Here is a 21715-nt window from a genome sequence, read left to right on the forward strand (position 1 = left end):
GAAGAAGTTCCTCCTCTACTCAGTCCTAAATCTGCTCCCCCTTATTTTGAGGCCCCGAGTTTGAGTTTCACCCACCAGTGGAAACAACTTCCCTTCTTCTATCTTATCTATTCCCTTCATAATCTTATATGTTTCTATACAATCTCCCCTCATTCTTCTGAATTCCAGTGAGTATAGCCCCAGTCTACTCAGTCCCTCCTCATAAGCCAACCCTCTCAACTCCAGAATCAACCAAGTGAATCTCCTCTGCACCCCCTCCAGTGCCAGTATATCCGTTCTCAAGTAAGGAGACCAAAACTATACACAGTATTCCAGGTGTGGCCTCACCAGTGCCTTATACAGCTGCAACATAACCTCCATCCCTCTAGCAATGAAGGACAAAATTCCATTTGCCTTCTTAATCACCTGCTGCACCTGCAAACCAACTCCTTGAGATTCCTGCACAAGGACACCCAGGCCCTTCTGCACAGCAGCATGCTGCAATTTTTTACCATTTAAATAATAGTCCATTTTGCTGTTATTCCTACCAAAATGGATGACCTCACATTTACCAACATTGTACTCCATCTGCCAAACCTTCGCCCACTCACTTAGACTATCTATATCCCTTTGCAGACTTTCAGTGTCCTCTGCACACTTTGCTCTGCCACTCATCTTAGTGTCATCTGCAAATTTTGACACACTACACTTGGTCCCCAACTCCAAATCATCTCTGTAAATTGTAAACAATTGCGGTCCCAACACTGATCCCTGAGGCACACCACTAGTCACTGATCGACAACCAGAAAAACACCCATTTACCCCCACTCTTTGCTTTCTGTTAGTTAACCAATCCTCTATCCATGCTAATACATTACCTGTAACACTGTGCACCTTTATCTTATGTAGCAGTCTTTGGTGCGGCACCTTGTCAAATGCCTGCTGGAAATCCAGCTACACCACATCCACAGGTTCCCCATTGTCCACTGCACATGTAATGTTCTCAAAGAATTCCACCAAATTAGTCAAACATTACCTGCTCTTCATGAACCCATGCTGCATCTTACCAATAGGACAATTTATATCCAGATGTCTCACTATTTCTTCCTTGATGATAGATTCAAGTATTTTCCCTGCTACAGAAGTTAAGCTAACCAGCCGATAGTTACCTGCCTTTTGTCTACCTCCTTTTTTAAACAGTGGCGTCACATTTGCTGTTTTCCAATCTGCGGGAACCACCCCAGAGTCCAGCGAATTTTGGTAAATTACCACTAGTGCATTTGCTATTTCCCCCGCCATCTCTTTCAGTACCCTGGGATGCATTCCATCAGAGCCAGGAGACTTGTCTACTTTTAGCCCCATTAACTTGCCCAACACTACCTCTTTCGTGATTATTATAGTTTCTCGGTCCTCACCTGCCATAGCCTTCCTGTCATCAATGTTTGGCATGTTATTTGTGTCTTCCACTGTGAAGACCGACACAAAATACCTGTTCAATGCCTCAGCCATTTTCTCATTTCCAGTTATTACATCCCCCTTCTCATCCTCTAAAGGACCAATGTTTACTTTCGCCACTCTTTTTCGTTTTATATATTTGAAGAAATATATAAATATATGGTAGTGAAGTCCACACATTCACCACCCTCTGGGTGAAGAAATTTCTCCTTATCTCAGTCCTAAAAGGTTTACCCCTTATCCTCAAACTGTGACCCCTAGTTCTGGACTCCCCCACCATTGGAAACATTTTTTCTGAATCTACTCTGTCTAACTCTGTTAGAATTTTATAAATTTCTATGAGATCCCCTCTCACTCTTCTAAACTCCAATGAATATAATCCTAAGCGACTTAGTCTCTCCTCATATGACAAACCTGCCATCCCAGGAATCAGCCTGGTAAACCTTCGCTGCACTCCCTCTATAGCGAGGACATCCTTCCTCAGTTAATGACACCAAAACTACGCAGTACTCCAGGTTTGGCCCCACCAACGCCCTGTACAATTTCAGTAAAACATCCTTAGTCATATACTCAAATCCTCTCGCTATGAAGGGCAACATACCATTTGCCTTCTTTACTGCCTGCTGTACCTGCGCGCTTACTTTCAGTGACTGATGCATGAGGACTTCAAGGTCTCGCTGAGTATCCACCTCTCTCAATTTACACCCATTCAAGTAATAATCTGTCTTCCTATTATTGCTACCAAAGTGGATATCCTCACATTTATCCACATTATACTGCATCTGCCATGCAGATGCCCACACACTCAGCCTGTCCAAATCACGCTGAAGCATCTCTGCGTCCTCTTCACAGATCACCCTCCCACCCAACTTTGTATCATTTGCAAATTTGGAGATAATTCATTTAGTTTCCTCTTCCAAATCATTAATATATAATGTAAACAGTTGGAGTCCTACCACAGATTCCTGCGGAACCCCACTAGTCACTGCCTGCCAACCAGAAAAAGACCCATTTATGCAACTTTTTGTTTCCTATCTGCTACCCAGCAACAATGTCCAACATGGAGAAGTACTGATTCATTAGCTGAAATTGGTATGTGATAATCATCGGAAGGTTTCTTTGCCCAAGTTTGACCTGATGCCATGAGACTTCCCAGAGTCCAGAGTCAATGTTCAGGATTCCAAGTGTGACTCCCTTCTTACTGTGCTGCCAGCTCTGGTGAATCTATCCTGCTAATCAAACAGGTTATATCTGGGATGGAGGAGTCTGGGACATTAGCAGTAAGGCATGGGGGGGAGGGAGGGGGTGCGAATTTCCCCCAAAAAACTAGTTGCCCAAATGGGTGGGAAAATGATTTTCCTGCCAGTTTTTTGGGCGAACTTGGTTGGTTGAATTTCCAGCACGCTGTGCTTCACAGAGTCCACCGGAAGATTCATGCCGGTCATGAGTAGACGGGGCCTCGAGAGGCTGCCATCAGTGCGCTCAGTGGGCCACTGCACATGCACCGATCTCCCTGTAGGGATATCAGTTCATGTGCGCCCCCCTCCCCCCCCCACCTCCCCCCCCCATCACCAGCTGCCCGATCACTGGTCTCCCGTTGACTTCTCCAAGCCCATCTGCCCTGATTGCTGGCTCTGAACTCCCCCAGATCATTGGCCCTGACACCCTCCCACCATGACCAGTCTGACCCCCCTGGCACCCTGGCATTGCCCACCAGGGCCTTCTGGGGGCAGGGCCTGACCGGGGGCAGGCTGATTGGTGGTGGTGGTGTTGGGGGGAACTGCTGCGCACTCTGTACAGTTATCGGTGGGGGAGGGGCGAGATTGGGGCTGGCCATTTCGGGGGGGTGGCTGGGCCATCAGTTTTTAGAATGAACACAGCTATGTCTATTTAAAGAATGATAGGATTTTTAAATAGCCATGAAATTAAGTTATGAATTAAACCCGTGACGTCAAATTTACAATAACTCCTTCAGCAGTAATAGAAATGGCCAATGAGACCTATTCACAGTTGCTTTCAATGTACACCAAACAAGGCCATCCTATTTTGCTGTCATTCAAAGCACTTACATTGTTAGTAATCTTGAATCAAGGTTGATATTTTCTTTCTACCTCCAGTTTGTGGCCAGCAGTCTGATTTTTTGGGTCATCTATTTCTTGCTTTTCATATATCCTTTTTTTTAACCTCAAGAAGATGTTGCTACACCAAGGTGAAGCATTTCATTCAATATTTATATCCTGCTGTATCCAAGCTTGGAATTACAATACAACCTGATTTAATGAATTTACGGGTCATGAATTGGGTGGGATGATAGCAGATGGGGACCCTACCTCCTTCCCACCTCTGTCCCGATTAAATCCGTGGTGGGAATGTCCAGGATAGCCTTCCTTTCCTGCCACAGATTTCATTGATATTCACATGGTGAAATGTCAGTGCATGAAGCCTGAAAAGTAAACCCACTCCGGGTTATGTGTGAGCATTCAGCCCCCCCCCCCCATTCAAAGGTGCTCAGTGTCTGATCCAAGGACCGGGCATTGGGAACAGCAGGCCCGCTGATAACCATCCCTCTGCCTCTCTTGCCGACTCTCCTCTCTCCTGTGAACCTTCACTGGCCATCGCTCACCTGCGGTCTGAGCCCCTTGGTAATCCTGGCTCTCAGGTGGGTTCCTTACCAGCAGCAGCTACTGCCTCCCAGCTGGTGCTGCGAAGCAATGAAGAGCTGTCAGCCCGAATGTCCAGTCACTCTTGGAGAGCAGGGCTTCTATCACCTGAATCCCGGGGAAGACATGATGCTGCCCAGTTAAGTGCCTGATTGGCACTGAATGTGGTAGGCCTTTCCAAAAAGAGACAACATGGAGCTCTGATCAGCTCTCCGGCCAGCAGATGTCACCTATATTAAATTCCAACCCACATCTTCCAAAACTTTCTACTGTCTATAACAGTCAGCACAAGACGGCATAGTGGTCAATTTGAATTAGGCTGTCAGTTCAGTTTTGTCCATGGAGAGTTCTGTGGGTTCATTCTGTTATTAACACAGCGGCATGCTACAAGCCAGATGGAATTCCAAATGATACTACAATCTTAGAATCAGATTTACAGCACAGAGGAGGCCTATCATATCCATAGAGGTGACAAGCAGCTCTTTAGTATAATCCCACTTAAAATCTCTTAGTCCATAGGACAACATTCCGAGCAGACAGGGAGGAGTTGGTAGGTTAAAGGAACCGTGGTGCACGAAAGCTGTGCGGGACCTAGTCGAGAAGAAAAGGAAAGCGTACAAAAGGTTCAGAGAGCTTGGCGAAGATAGGGATCTAGATGAGTGTACGGCTTGTAGGAAGGGACTAAAGAAGGAAATTAGGAGAGCCAGAAGGGGTCACGAGAAGGCCTTGGCAGGTAGAATTAAGGAAAACCCTAAGGCGTTCTATAAGTATGTGAAGAGTAAAAGGATGAGACGTGAAGGAATAGGGCCTATAAAAGGTGAAGGCGGGAAAATCAGTACAGAACCAGTAGAAATGGCAGAGGTGCTTAATGAGTATTTTGCCTCGGTTTTCACAGAGGAGAAGGACCTGGGTGGGTGTACTGCGGGCTTGCGGTGGCCTGAAAAGATTGAGTATGTGGACTTTAACAAAGAGGTTATGCTGGAATCTTTGAATGGCATCAAGATAGATAAGTCGCCGGGTCCGGATGGGATGTACCCCAGGTTACTGTGGGAGGCGAGGTAAGAGATTGCAGAGCCCCTGGTGATGATCTTTGCGTCGTCGATGGAGACGGGAGAGGTGCCGGATGATTGGAGGATTGCGGATGTGGTTCCTATTTTCAAGAAGGGGAATAGGGATAGCCCAGGTAATTACCGACCGGTGAGTCCAACCTCAGTGGTTGGTAAGCTGATGGAGAAGATCCTGAGGGACAAGATTCATGAGCATTTAGAGAGGTTTAGTATGCTCAAGAATACTCAGCACGGCTTTGTCAAAGGCAGATCGTGCCTTACAAGCCTGGTGGAGTTCTTCGAAAATGTGACTAAACACATTGACGAAGGGAAAGCGGTAGATGTGGTATATATGGATTTTAGCAAGGCGTTTGATAAGGTCCCCCATGCAAGGCTTCTAGAAAAAGTGAGAGGGCATGGGATCCAAGGGGCTGCTGTCCTGTGGATCCAGAACTGGCTTGCCCAAAGGAGGCAGAGAGTGGGGTATAGATGGGTCTTTTTCTAATTGGAGGTCGGTCACCAGTGGTATGCCCCAGGGATCTGTTCTGGGACCCTTGCTGTTTGTCATTTTCATAAATGACCTGGATGAGGAAGTGGAGGGATGGATTGGTAAGTTTGCCGACGACACGAAGGTTGGTGGGGTTGTGTATAGTCTGGAGGGATGTCAGAAGTTACAGAGGGACATAGATAGGATGCAAGACTGGGCGGAGAAGTGGCAGATGGACTTCAACCCAGATAAATGCGTAGTGGTCCATTTTGGCAGGTCAAATGGGATGAAGGAGTACAATATAAAGGGAAAGACTCTTAGTACTGTAGAGGATCAGAAGGACCTTGGGGTCCGGGTCCATAGGACTCTGAAATCGGCCCCACAGGTGGAGGAGGTGGTTAAGAAGGCGTATGGTGTGCTGGCCTTTATCAATCGAGGGATTGAGTTTAGGAGTCCGGGGATAATGATGCAGCTATATAAGACCCTCGTCTGACCCCACTTGGAGTACTGTGCTCAGTTCTGGTCGCCTCATTACAGGAACGATGTGGAAAAGATTGAAAGGGTGCAGAGGAGATTCACAAGGATGTTGCCTGGATTGGTTGGCATGCCTTATGAGGATAGGCTGAGGGAGCTCGGTCTTTCCTCCTTGGAGAGACGTAGGATGAGAGGAGACCTAATAGAGGTATATAAGATGTTGAGAGACATAGATTGGGTGGACTCTCAGAGGCTTTTTCCCAGGGTGGAAATGGCTGCTATGAGAGGACACAGGTTTAAGGTGCTGGGGGGTAGGTACAGGGGAGATGTGAGGGGGAAGTTTTTCACACAGAGGGTGGTGGGCGATTGGAATCGGCTGCTGTCAGTGGTGGTGGAGGCAAACTCAATAGGGTCTTTTAAGAGACTCCTGGATGAGTACATGGGACTTAATAGGATGGAGGGTTATAGGTAGGCCTAAAAGGTAGGGATATGTTCGGCACAACTTGTGGGGCCGAAGGGCCTGTTTTGTGCTGTAGTTTTCTATGTTTCTATGTTTCTATAGCCTTATAGGTCACAGCACTTCAAGTACATATCCAGGTACCTTTTAAATGTTACGAGAGTTTCTGGCATTACCACCCTTTCAGATTACGAGTTCCAAATCCCCACCATCCTTTGAATTCCCCTTGAATTCCCACTAACCCTCCCACCTCTTACCCCATTTCTATATGTTCCCTGCTAGTGGCTCCCTTAATCAACCAAGGGGACTGGATCCCCCATAATGTCATACATTTCAGTGAGTTCTCCCGTCAGCCTCCTCTGTTCCACAGGAAACAAACCTTTCTAATCTTCCATCAGAACCAAAATTCGCCAGTCCAGGAAGGCAACATCCTGATAAACCTCCTCAGCATGCTTGCTAATACAATCACATCTTCCTACAGTGCAGCATCATGCATGCAGTGCTCCAGCTGTGGCCTAACTAAAGAAGTGTGAACCATTTATGTTAGATGAGTCACGTTTAATTCTTTGCCCAAACAAACATTTCAACATTGTTAACTATTTAATTCAAGCTTTCAAACTTCTAGACCGGGATTTTACCGTCCTGCCCACCATGGGAATCGGAGCAGGCGAGGGCCGGACTGTGGAAAGGTCTGTTGATCTCGGGAGGGATTTTATGGTTTCAGGACGTGCAAGGCCATAACATCCTGCCCCTAATCTCGTGAACAGATTTCATAATCATACAAGAGTCCAAAGATGTGCGGGTTAGGTTGATTGGCCAGGTTAAAAAAATTGCCCCTTAGAGTCCTGGGATGTGTAGGTTAGAGGGATCAGTGGGTAAAATATGTGGGGGTAGGGCCTGGGTGGGATTGTGGTCGGTGCAGACCCGATGGGCCGAATGGCCTCCTTCTGCACTGTAGGGTTTCTATGATTTCTATGAAGAGTTCTGGGACAGCAGCCATTAAGATCATAGGCTACCTGCCTTCTACAATAGAATTTAGCCAATTATAGACTTAATGCATGCAATCTGCCATGTTCAGCAAAATATTTGGATTTCACATTATTTTGGGATGTGAAGCAGCCTGGAACTGAATTGTTTTACGATCTCTGCCTTAAGATATTTACAGGGAAAAAAGAACCTCCATCCCCATTGGTGGCTGGGATTTTCCAGTGCCGCTAAAAGTGAATGGAGTTCTGGCTGGAATGCCAAATTCTCCACTCTCACTTGCAGGGCGCTGGACACGGATGAGATCGGAGAACCATAGAATTCCTACAGTGCAGAAGGAGGCCATTCGGCCCATCAAGTCTGCACTGACCACAATCCCACCCAGGCTCTATTTCTGTAACCGCACACGTTTACCCTGGTACCCCTGACATTAGGGGCAATTTAGCATTGCCAATCCGTCTAACCCTGACCAATGTATCTCTGTTCCTGGTCAGCAGCGCAAACGTTGACACTGATACGAAAATGGAAAACTGGAAATCTGAAATAAAACCAGAGAATTCTGGAAATGCTCAGCGGGTCAGGCAGCATCTGTGGACACAGAAACACAGCTATTCCTTCAGGTCATATTTTCTGTCAGTCTTAAATGTATCTCTTCCTTGTTTGGACTTGTGACCCCCCCCCCCCCCCCACCCCACCCCCGCCCCCCTTACTATTGTTTAAGAAACTGCAAACCATATTGTAAATTTATCATTTCTGTTCCATCAGCTATTCCGTTTGTCACTGCAAGGCCATTTGTCAGATCCTTTCCAAACCTTTGACACTCAGGACCGGCCTCCTGGCTTTTCATTCCCTCCTGCGCTCGATTGCTTCCTTTGTCTCTCAGCAACCAGACCGGGTGCTCAAGATGCAGTCTTTTGTTTCAATTTCTGCTGCAATGACTTAAAGCACGAGTTTGTGGATCCTGTTATGTTCTGTACAAGGAATTTGCCCAGTTGTTAATCTGAAAGCTCATAGTCAACAACTATAACTGTGCGGCCAAATTCTCCTCCAATTTGATTTTCAAGTTTGCTGACGATACCACCGTAGTGGATCGGATCTCAAACAATGGCGAGGCAGAGTCCAGGAATGAGATAGAGAATCTGGTGAACTGGTGCGGCAACAATAATCTCCCTCAATGTCAACAAAATGAAGGAGATTGTCATTGACATCAGGAAGCCTAGAGGAGAACATGCCCCTGTCTACATCAACAGGGACGAAGTAGAAAGGGTCGAGAGCTTAATGCTTTTAGGTGTCCAGATCACCAACAACCTGTCCTGGTCCCCCCATGCTGACACGATAGTTAAGAAAGCCCCACCAATGTTTCTACTTTCTCAGAAGACTAAGGAAATTTGGGATGTCAGCCACGAATCTCACCAACTTTTACAGATGCACCATAGAAAGCATTCTTTCTGGTTGTATCACAGCTTGGTTTGGCTCCTGCTCTGCCCAAGACTGCAAGGAACTACAAAAGGTCGTGAATGTAGCCCAATCCATCACGCAAACCAGTCTCCCATCCATTGACTCTGTCTACACTTCCCGCTGCCTCGGCAAGGCAGCCAGCGTAATTAAGGACCCCACGCACCCCGGACATTCTCTCTTCCACCTTCTTCCTTCGGGAAAATGATACAAAAGTCTGAGATCACATACCAACCGACTCAAGAACAGCTTCTTCCCTGCTGCTGTCAGACGTTTGAATGGACCCACCTTGCATTAAGTTGATCTTTCTCTACACCCTAACTATGATTGTAATAGTACATTCTGCACTCTCCAATTTCCTTCTCTGTGAACGATATGTTTTGTCGGTATAGCGCGCAAGAAATTATACTTTTCACTGTATGTTAATACATGTGACAATAATAAATCAAATCAAATCAAACAACTATGGTTTTGATTCACTCTGAGTGATATTTTCAAAGTAAGAAGTCTCACAACAGGTTTATTTGGTAGCAAAAGCCACAAGCTTTCAGAGCGCTGTTCCTTCATCAGGTGAGTGGGAGTTCTGTTCACAAACAGGGCATATAAAGACACAAACTCAATTTACAAAATAATGGTTGGAATGCGAGTCTTTACAGGTAATCAAGTTTTAAAGGTACAGACAATGTGAGTGGAGAGAGCATTAAGCACAGGTTAAAGAGATGTGTGTTGTCTCCAGCCGGGACAGTTAGTGAGATTTTGCAAGCCCAGGCAAGCTGTGGGGGTTACAGATAGTGTGACATGAACCCAAGATCCCGGTTGAGGCCGTCCGCATGTGTGCGGAACTTGGCTATCAGTCTCTGCTCAGCGATTCTGCGTTGTCGTGTGTCGTGAAGGCCGCCTTGGAGAATGCTTACCCAAACATCAGAGGCTGAATGTCCATGACTGCTGAAGTGTTCCCCAACAGGAAGAGAACACTCTTGCCTGGTGATTGTCGAGCGGTGTTCATTCATCCATTGTCGTAGCGTCTGCATGGTCTTCCCAATGTACCATGCCTCGGGACATCCTTTCCTGCAGCGTATCAGGTAGACAACGTTGGCCGAGTTGCAAGTGTATGTACCGTGTACCTGGTGGATGGTGTTCTCACGTGAGATGATGGCATCCGTGTCGATGATCCGGCACGTCTTGCAGAGGTTGCTGTGGCAGGGATGTGTGGTGTCGTGGTCACTGTTCTCCTGAAGGCTGGGTAGTTTGCTGCAGACAATGGTCTGTTTGAGGTTGTGCGGTTGCTTGAAGGCAAGAAGTGGGGGTGTGGGGATGGCCTTGGCGAGATGTTCGTCTTCATCGATGACATGTTGAAGGCCCCGGAGAAAATGTCATAGCTTCTCCGCTCCGGGGAAGTACTGGACAACGAAGGGTACTCTGTCCGCCGTGTCCCGTGTTTGTCTTCTGAGGAGGTCGGTGCGATTCTTCGCTGTGGCGCGTCGGAACTATCGGATCGATGAGTCGAGTGCCATATCCTGTTCTTATGAGGGCATCTTATAAGAACAGGATATGGGGAGAATCATCGGTGAGGATTTCTGTTCTTGATCTCGACCCAGCGACATTTCTGAAAATGTGCATGTGGGTGAGTATCAGATGGGGCAGGATTAGGTTTAGTCATGCTGGCCCTTCAGGAATATCAGACTGCTGCGACTTAGCTGTCCGGACCCACATGAGAGATGACAAGATGCTACACAGGAAAATCTTGGAAGCATCTACCAGTTTGAGTCCATGCCTTTAGAACAAGAGGGAAGACAAACTCGTAAAACAAAAAGAAGAAACTTGATCATGAAAATGTATTTCATTGCAGAAGCGGCTTCTTCCCTATTGGTATCCCTGAAGTTGCTTCGCTTTAACCATTCATACTTTCAAAGATTGCAAAGCATCAAAAGAGAATCTCAGTTCAATATTGTTTAGTTGTGTTAAGAACAAACCTGATATTGGCAGAGAAATTCAGTTCTTTAATACATGCTTTTTAGCTGCAATGAGTGCTGCTTTGCTTTCTGAATAGTGTCCGAGGGTTATGTACATACTTCTGATGTTAGCCATGCCAAATGCCATTTTGAGAGTGCAGTTAGACATGCAGAAAATGCAGTGCAGTGTTGATTTGATGTTTGTTTGATGTGGAATTGGATCTCAACGCCCCACTTAATCCTTTCCTTTGCACAGCTGAATTTATGTCCATCAGTAAGAGTAACATCCCACCAGAGTGTTGAAAGGGAGCAGGAACTATTTTCAGGTTTGATGCTCATTGATTTCTACTGATTCTTGCTGCAATAGTAGAAGTGTTTGGTGGTTGCCAGGGTTGTTTAAAGTTGCTGACATTTACAGGGAGTGGTGTTACACATGCTGAAGGATTCTGCACAAATCAGTTGATTCCAGACACAGGTGCTGTAGTTTGCTTCGCCCTCAATGTCCAGCATGGCAGCGAGAGTGGGTGGAGGCAACGCTGAACAGGCTACTCAAGAGAGAGGAGGATATGGGGTGAAGGATTCTCAGTTGGAGACCACTTAGAATGTTCAGGGACCAATTCTCCCACTTGAATCTCTGTGAGAAACCATTTGTGCGTCAGTGGGGTGACCTCACTGAAATCTGCCGCTTGCTGCAGCCTCAGAGCAGGGTGAGGATGGCATTGCCAGTGACTGTAAGGGTGGCCACCTGTGGCCAAGAATTTTTATATATCCAGCTCCTTCCAGACTGGGGTAAATGATATTTGCACCATGTCCCAGTTTGCTATCCGCTATTATATAAGAGAGTTCACTGGTTCTCTATTCTAAGAGAGTGAAATTCATTCTCTCTCACCAGTGAGGTTAGTTTTAACTTGTGCAAACCTCCTACAGCTCAAGTGTGCAGCCATTAAACAGCTTGCTTAGCACTGGCTGTGTGCTACATTCATTTAAATTAGCAACCAACACAAAGTTTGGGGACTGCCTGTATCAAGCGCAATGAAAACAAGTTAACCTCGCATTGTGATCACTGCTCCTGCCCTGTGCAATATCACAATATCTGGAATTAAGAATCTACTGATGACCATGAAACCATTGACAATTGTCAGAAAAACCCATCTGGTTCACTAATGTCCTTTAGGGAAGGAAATCTGCCATCTTTACCTGGTCTGGCCTACATGTGACTCCAAACCCACAGCAATGTGGTTGACTAGGGATGGGCAATAAATGCTGGACAGCCAGTGACGCCCCCATGTCCTATGAATGAATAAAAAAACATTGTCTTTTAATCTTAATTTTAATGGGCGGCACGGTAGCACAGTGGTTAGCACTGCTGCTTCACAGCTCCAGGGTCCCGGGTTCGATTCCCGGCTCGGGTCACTGTCTGTGTGGAGTTTGCACATTCTCCTCGTGTCTGCGTGGGTTTCCTCCGGGTGCTCCGGTTTCCTCCCACAGTCCAAAGATGTGTGGGTTAGGTTGATTGGCCAGGTTAAAAATTGCCCCTTAGAGTCCTGGGATGTGTAGGTTAGAGGGATTAGCGGGTAAATATGTGGGGGTAGGGCCTGGGTGGGATTGTGGTCAGTGCAGACTCGATGGGCCGAATGGCCTCCTTCTGCACTGTAGGGTTTCTATGATTTCTAATCTTGTTACCAGACTTAGCAAATCACCTGATGCTTCACCTTGTTAGATGATATTCCTACTCACAATAATTTCAACATTCATTGCTTCAAAGGCATGGTGAAAGGATTCTCCTGTGCTGTTGTGTGGGCAGAGAACCGCTGCATGAGGACGATTGTGTCCACCTCCACTAATGGGTCACCTATAAGGCTATGTTGAAATGGAAATGCTTAAAGTGGGGTATAGTCGCTGATGGTTCTGTCGTTGGGCTAGCAACCTAGAGGCCGTGCATTCAAACCCGGCCATGGCAGCTTGTAGAATTGAACAAAGCCAAGCAGGCAAATCATTTGTAGACTTGGACCACAGTAAGGAATGGACCATGTAAGCTGCTGGGCTGTTGTAAAACTCCATCTGCTTCTCTGATGTCCTCAGGGAGAGGAACCTGCACCTATCCAGGCTGGTGTATATGCAACTCCGGTCTCACACTATGTAGCTTGCTCCTAGTCAGAATCAGACAGTGTAAATAGAGGCCAGTCTGCCCATGATGCCTGTGCTGGCTCTTTGAAAGAGTTGCCCAAATAGCCTCACTCCCTAGCTGTTTCCCTTTGGCTATCTATTTGGGCAGGTTGAGAGCATGGTAAATAAAGCACACAACACCCTGGGTTTATTAATAGGGGCATAGGGCACAAAAGCAAGCAAATTATATTAAAACTATATAGAATACTTGTTCGGCCCGTAACTAAGTATTGTGACCAGTTGCGGACACCTCACTTTTATAGAAAGATGTGAAGGCGTTAGAAAGGGTGCAGAAAAATATGACGAGAATTGTTCCAGGGATGAGGAACTGCAGTTATGTGGACAGATTGGAGAAGTTGGGGACTGTTTTCCTTGGAGAAGTGAAGTGCCTAACTTCTGCCTAACAGTGCAGAGGAGATTTGATAGAGTTATTCAAAATCATTCAGGCTCTGTTCAGAGTAGATGCAGGGAAACTTCCGACTGGTAGAAAATTCAAGAACACGAGAGCCTCGGCTATCTAAATATCTCATTTTCAAATTATGTATCTAATTCCCTTTTGAAAGATGCTATTGAATCCACTTTCTTTTCAGGCAGTACATTTCAGATTACATTCCAGGTCATAAAAAACTTCAAGCAGTAAAAAAAAATCTTTATTTCATAAGTGGGCTTCAGATCATAGACTCCTACAGTGCAGAAGGAGGCCATTCAGCCCATCGAGTCTGCACCTACCATTATCCCACCCAAGCTCTATCCCCATAATCCTATGTATTTACTCTAACTAGTCCCCCTGACACGAAGGGACAATTTAGCATGGCCAATCCATCTAACCCGCACATCTTTGGACTGTGGGAGGAAACCGGAGCAAAGAACAAAGAACAGTACAGCACAGGAAACAGGCCCTTCGGCCCTCCAAGCCTGTGCCGCTCCTTGGTCCAACTAGACCAATCGTTTGTATCCCTCCATTCCCAGGCTGCTCATGTGACTATCCAGGTAAGTCTTAAATGATGTCAGCGTGCCTGCCTCCACAACCCTACTTGGCAGCGCGTTCCAGGCCCCCACCACTCTCTGTGTAAAAAACATCCCTCTGATATCTGAGTTATACTTCGCCCCTCTCACCTTGAGCCCGTGACCCCTCATGATCGTCACCTCCGACCTGGGAAAAAGCTTCCCACTGTTCACCCTATCTATCCCCTTCATAATCTTGTACACCTCTATTAGATCTCCCCTCATTCTCCGTCTTTCCAGGGAGAACAAGCCCAGTTTACCCAATCTCTCCAAATAGCTAAGACCCTCCATACCAGGCAACATCCTGGTAAACCTTCTCTGCACTCTCTCTAACGCCTCCACGTCCTTCTGGTAGTGCGGCGACCAGAACTGGACGCAGTATTCCAAATGTGGCCTAACCAGCGTTCTATACAGCTGCATCATCAGACTCCAGCTTTTATACTCTATACCCCGTCCTATAAAGGCAAGCATACCATATGCCTTCTTCACCACCTTCTCCACCTGTGTTGCCACCTTCAAGGATTTGTGGACTTGCACACCTAGGTCCCTCTGTGTTTCTATACTCCTGATGGCTCTGCCTTTTATTGTATAACTCCTCCCTACATTATTTCTTCCAAAATGCATCACTTCGCATTTATCCAGATTAAACTCCATCTGCCACCTCTCCGCCCAATTTTCCAGCCTATCTATATCCTGTTGTATTGCCCAACAATGCTCTTCGCTATCCGCAAGCACCTGGAGGAAACCCACACAGACACAGGAAGAATGTGCAAACTCCACACAGACAGTGACCCAAGCCAGGAATCGAACCCGGGTCCCTGGCGCTGTGAGGCAGCAGTGCTAATCACAGTGCCACCGTGCCCCCGGGAATCGAACCCGGGTCCCTGGCGCTGTGAGGCAGCAGTGCTAACCACTGTGCTACCGTGCCCCTGGGAATCGAACCCGGGTCCCTGGCGCTGTGAGGCAGCAGTGCTAACCACTGTGCCACCGTGCTGCCCTCTTACATTCGTACACAGTGATGGAAGGTGCAGGGGTTCAATATGATAAAATCATAAATCTGTCGCTGATAAAACATTTTTGATTCTGTTACAGATTGCACGTCAGGATATCTTCTGCTGCTGTCTATCCCCAACCCTATGCCACTTGTAAAACTGCTTCCAGTTAATTGAGTCAGGGAGAAATACAAGTTACAAAAGCAATAAAGCTCTGTTACCTCCTCTCTAAGTTGAAAGAGACAGACAACTCCAGTGAATGAGTCAGTAATGTTATTGGATTATTAATTATTTTGGAATTTCTGAAGAGCTCTCATCACTTTGCTATCAATCTGATTTATGGTATTGAGCTTGACAGCACTTCCACACAGTTGATAAGAACCTGAGCCTCGGGCTCAAAGAGATCTTTAGCAGATAATAACATTCGTCAAGTTATTGACTATCCGACTGTGCACATCAGCAGCAACACATTGATGGGTGCAATTGAATGGAATCTTTCCACTTTGTGCACCATGATTTTGGTTTGCATTGTGCTGCCCTGGTGCGTCAGTGACCAATAAGTCTTCCTTCATTCTATTTGTGGATTCTACCTCATCAAAAGACTTTAACAAACCTTGTAGCATCTCACGAGGGAATTGGCAATGGCGTTAGGCTGGAAATTCCAGTTAGCAAACTTCACAAAAAAACAAGATTAGAAATAGGGTTATGCCACTCAGACCTCAATGAGGCTTCATTATCATTCAATTAAATCATGGCTGACCTGCTTCTCAGTTCCAATTCCCCATATTTTCTCCCTATCCCTTGATACCCTTGTGCATCAAAAATCTATTGATCGATGCATTAGCATTACCGCTTTTATCCAGGTCTTCATCTATTTCAGATAACACACATAGGGAATGTGGTACAAGCTTACATTCGTAAGTGGAATTCACCTTTCGGAACTCGAATGAACTTATATAATTTCCAAGTGTACATTTTGCCTCAGTGGAAGCAATGTCCAGTTTGTGTTTATTCACTTCATAAATAATGCCTGCCTTTGCTAATCCGATTCTCTGCTCCCTGATATCTCTACTATCACTGAATAGAACATAGAACATAGAAAAGCTGCAGCACAAACAGACCCTTCGGCCCACAAGTTGCGCCAAACATGTCCCTACCTACTAGGCTTACCTATAACTCTCTATCTTACTAACTTCCATGAACTTATCCAAAAGTCTCTTAAAAGACCCTATCGAATCCGCCTCCACCACCACTACCGGCAGCCGAATAGGTGAACTATATTCACCCAGAAGCAAAAACAGAAAGTGCTGGAAAAAAGGTCAGATTATCACGGACATTTCTTTTGTATTTGTCCTGTCCCTTGTTGAATACCTATTACATAGAACATAGAACATAGAACATAGAAAGTCACAGCACAAACAGGCCCTTCGGCCCACAAGTTGCGCCGATCACATCCCCACCTCTAGGCCTATCTATAGCCCTCAATCCCATTAAATCCCATGTACTCATCCAGAAGTCTCTTAAAAGACCCCAACGAGTTTGCCTCCACCACCACCGACGTCAGCCGATTCCACTCACCCACCACCCTCTGAGTGAAAAACTTACCCCTGACATCCCCCCTGTACCTACCCCCCAGCACCTTAAACCTGTGTCCTCTCGTAGCAACCATTTCAGCCCTTGGAAATAGCCTCTGAGAGTCCACCCTATCCAGACCCCTCAACATCTTGTAAACCTCTATCAGGTCACCTCTCATCCTTCGTCTCTCCAGGGAGAAGAGACCAAGCTCCCTCAACCTATCCTCATAAGGCATGCCCCCCAATCCAGGCAACATCCTTGTAAATCTCCTCTGCACCCTTTCAATGGCTTCAACATCTTTCCTGTAATGAGGTGACCAGAACTGCGCGCAGTACTCCAAGTGGGGTCTAACCAGGGTCCTATAAAGCTGCAGCATTATCTCCCGACTCCTAAACTCAATCCCTCGATTAATGAAGGCTAGTACGCCATACGCCTTCTTGACCGCATCCTCCACCTGCGAGGCCGATTTAAGAGTCCTATGGACCCGGACCCCAAGGTCCTTCTGATCCTCTACACTGCTAAGAATGGTACCCTTCATTTTATACTGCTGCTCCATCCCATTGGATCTGCCAAAATGGATCACTACACACTTATCCGCGTTGAAGTCCATCTGCCACTTCTCCGCCCAGTCTTGCATTCTATCTATGTCTCGCTGCAACTTCTGACATCCCTCCAAACTATCCACAACACCACCTACCTTGGTGTCGTCAGCAAACTTACCAACCCATCCCTCCACTTCCTCATCCAGGTCATTTATGAAAATGACAAACAGCAAGGGTCCCAGAACAGATCCCTGGGGCACTCCACTGGTCACTGACCTCCATGCAGAGAAAGACCCCTCCACAGCCACTCTCTGCCTTCTGCAGGCAAGCCAGTTCTGGATCCACAAGGCAACAGCCCCTTGGATCCCATGCCCTCTCACTTTCTCAAGAAGTCTTGCATGGGGGACCTTATCGAACGCTTTGCTGAAGTCCATATAGACCACAAACACCGCTCTTCCTTCGTCAATGTGCTTGGTCACATTTTCAAAGAACTCAACCAGGCTCGTAAGGCACGACCTGCCCCTGACAAAGCCGTGCTGACTACTTTTGATCATACTAAACTTCTCTAGATGATCATAAATCCTGTCTCTCAGGATCCTCTCCATCAACTTACCAACCACTGAGGTTAGACTCACCGGTCGGTAATTTAGAGTGGAATTTTCTGGCCTGTCCAACCGGCGGGTGGGCTTTCTGGCCCCACCAAAGTCGATGGACCTTTGAATGACTTGCCACATTTTCTGATCCTGCCCTCATTGCAACGGGGCCATGAAATTCCTCCTGAACCTTTACCCGTTCTGATTATGTATCACGGATCCGAAACATTTGCATGGATTTTCAGTGTCAGGTTGACTCAGGAGCCCTTTAGAAATGGCAGCGGGTCCAGATTCCAGGATCCTCGACCCCCTCATTTTTCAGGAGTGCTTTTAAAGAGTATGGGCTGTTCCCATCAGAAGACCACTTCCAGTATCCCAGACATGGCCGGCACCATTGCAGAAATAGGTATCTCCTACTCCTCCACAATTTTCATGGAGTGAGGCCACGTTTTCAAAGGGGCGGCACAGTGGCATCGTGGTTACTGCTGCTGCCTCACAGTGCCAGGAATTTGGGTTCAATTCTGGCCTCGGGTCACGCTCTGTGTGGCGCTTGCATGTTTTCCCCGTGTCTGTGTGAGTTTCCTCCAGGTGCTCCGCTTTCCTCCCATACTCCAAAGATGTGTGGATTAGGTTGATTGGCGATGGTAAAATTGCCCCTTTTTGTCAGGGGGATCAGTAGAGTAAATACAGGGGTGTTACGGAGATATGGCGGGGTGGGATTATTGTTGGTGCAGGCTCCATGGACCAAATTGCCTCCTTCTGTAGGGATTCTATGATTTGATGATTCCCAGCCCCTGAAAGAAATCTAGCGTGTATGAGGGGACCTTTTAAAGTTAAGTTTTAAGGTCCCTCTCATGACCTCTATGCCAATTTACACTCCGCCATGCACTCCTATGCTTTCTCATGCCCTCATGCCAAGTTCAGTCCTTCCACCAAACCCTCAGGTCTTTCCACCCATGTCCTATATCCCCTCATGCCCTCGATGTGAAGCTCTGGTGCTTCCATGCCTATTGACCCGATGTACACTTTGTGGAGCCAATGAACACCATAGTGTAGTGCAACAGTAAAAAAAAGATAGCTTGGAAAATCTGTATTTGGTTGATAAATTTCTCCTACGAGAAAAATCTGGACCAAGCTAATAAAAGTGTCAATCAATCAAATCCTTTGAAGTTTCAGAAACAACAAACCACAAACCTTTGAAACCACTTAATATATGTTAACAGACATTGTGAAATTGGCTGAGTGCCCAGATAGCCACTAAAATACCAGAACAGCTGCTCCCCAAAGGAAACATCGTTTGATTAACAGCTCAACGTTTTGATCTCTACAATCAATTTCTCTGGATTATGTCTCCAGACTTCTGTATTATTAGTTCACTAACGTAATCATGCCCAAGTAAGAACTTTGCTCTTGTTTGCAAAATTGTGTCATAATTCCAATTGATTGATGCAATGTCAATGATGTAAATCTGAGCTGATAGATAAAAAGAAGATTCTTTCCTCTAAGTGAAGGACCAGAGAAGAGTTCTGAATTTAGAATTGTCATTAACGGTTAGTGATTTTGCTTTCCAGGATGTGATGGTTTTAGTTCTGTGTCACAGAGTGGGTGGGTGTGCTGCTGCATCTTTTGTATTCGAGGTATAACTATTTTCTCTGTGTAACCCTTGTGAAGGAAGTCAGCCAAAGAAGAACTTCAATCCTGTCTAGTCTAAAAACTTAAAGGTGAATTCCTACCTATGGCAACAAAATATCAAATTTTATAGAGCCTTCCTCTTCTGTACTACACGTAACTCCAGGCCTACACTATGTGGTTACTCCTAATGCATCTCAGAAGCAGAGAGCAGTTAAGAACAAAGAACAAAGAACAGTACAGCACAGGAAACAGGCCCTTCGGCCCTCCAAGCCTGTGCCGCTCCTTGGTCCAACTAGACCAATCGTTTGTATCCCTCCATTCCCAGGCTGCTCATTTGACTATCCGGGTAAGTCTTAAACGATGTCAGCGTGCCTGCCTCCACCACCCTACTTGGCAGCGCATTCCAGGCCCCCACCACCCTCTGTGTAAAAAACGTCCCTCTGATATCTAAGTTATACTTCACCCCACTCAGCTTGAGCCCGTGGCCCCTCGTGATCATCACCTCCGACCTGGGAAAAAGCTTCCCACTGTTCACCCTATCTATGCCCTTCATAATCTTGTACACCTCTATTAGATCTCTCCTCATTCTCTGTCTTTCCAAGGAGAACAACCCCAGTCTACCCAATCTCTCCTCATAGCTAAGAACCTCCATACCAGGCAACATCCTGGTAAACCTTCTCTGCACTCTCTCTAACGCCTCCACGTCCTTCTGGTAGTGCGGCGACCAGAACTGGACGCAGTATTCCAAATGTGGCCTAACCAGCGTTCTATACAGCTGCATCATCAGACTCCAGCTTTTATACTCTATACCCCGTCCTATAAAGGCAAGCATACCATATGCCTTCTTCACCACCTTCTCCACCTGTGTTGCCACCTTCAAGGATTTGTGGACTTGCACACCTAGGTCCCTCTGTGTTTCTATACTCCTGATGACTCTGCCATTTATTGTATAACTCCTCCCTACATTATTTCTTCCAAAATGCATCACTTCGCATTTATCCGGATTAAACTCCATCTGCCACCTCTCCGCCCAATTTTCCAGCCTATCTATATCCTGCTGTATTGCCCGACAATGCTCTTCGCTATCCGCAAGTCCAGCCATCTTCGTGTCATCCGCAAACTTGCTGATTACACCAGTTACACCTTCTTCCAAATCATTTATATATATCACAAATGGCAGAGGTCCTAGTACAGAGCCCTGCGGAACACCACTGGTCACAGACCTCCAGCCGGAAAAAGACCCTTCGACCACTACCCTCTGTCTCCTATGGCCAAGCCAGTTCTCCACCCATCTAGCCACTTCTCCTTGTATCCCATGAGCCTTAACCTTCTTAACCAACCTGCCATGTGGGACTTTGTCAAATGCCTTACTGAAATCCATATAGACGACATCCACGGCCCTTCCTTCATCAACCGTTTTTGTCACTTCCTCAAAAAACTCTACCAAATTTGTAAGGCACGACCTCCCTCTTACAAAACCATGCTGTCTGTCACTAATGAGATTGTTCCGTTCTAAATGCGCATACATCCTGTCTCTAAGAATCCTCTCCAACAACTTCCCTACCACGGACGTCAAGCTCACCGGCCTATAATTTCCCGGGTTATCCCTGCTACCCTTCTTAAACAACGGGACCACATTCGCTATCCTCCAATCCTCAGGGACCTCACCCGTGTCCAAAGAAGCGACAAAGATTTCCGTCAGAGGCCCAGCAATTTCATCTCTCGTCTCCCTGAGCAGTCGAGGATAGATGCCATCAGGCCCTGGGGCTTTGTCAGTTTTAATGTTCCCTAAAAAACCTAACACTTCCTCTCTTGTAATGGAGATTTTCTCTAACGGGTCAACACCTCCCTCCGAGACACTCCCGGTTAACACGCCCCTCTCCTTCGTGAATACCGATGCAAAGTATTCATTTAGGATCTCCCCTGTTCCCTTGGGTTCTAAGCATAATTCCCCTCCTTTGTCCCTGAGAGGTCCGATTTTCTCCCTGACAACTCTTTTGTTCCTAACGTATGAATAGAATGCCTTAGGATTCTCTTTAATCCTGCCTGCCAAGAACATCTCGTGACCTCTTTTTGCCCTTCTAACTCCCCGTTTGAGTTCTTTCCTACTCTCTCTGTATTCCTCCAGAGCTCCATCTGCTTTCAGTTGCCTGGACTTAACGTACGCCTCTCTTTTCATTTTAATCAGATCCTCAATTTCCCTGGTTATCCACGGCTCTCGAATCCTACCTTTCCTATCTTTCCTTTTTACAGGCACATGC

The sequence above is a fragment of the Mustelus asterias genome, chromosome 4, assembly GCF_964213995.1.
Source record: "Mustelus asterias chromosome 4, sMusAst1.hap1.1, whole genome shotgun sequence".
NCBI lineage: Eukaryota > Metazoa > Chordata > Chondrichthyes > Carcharhiniformes > Triakidae > Mustelus > Mustelus asterias.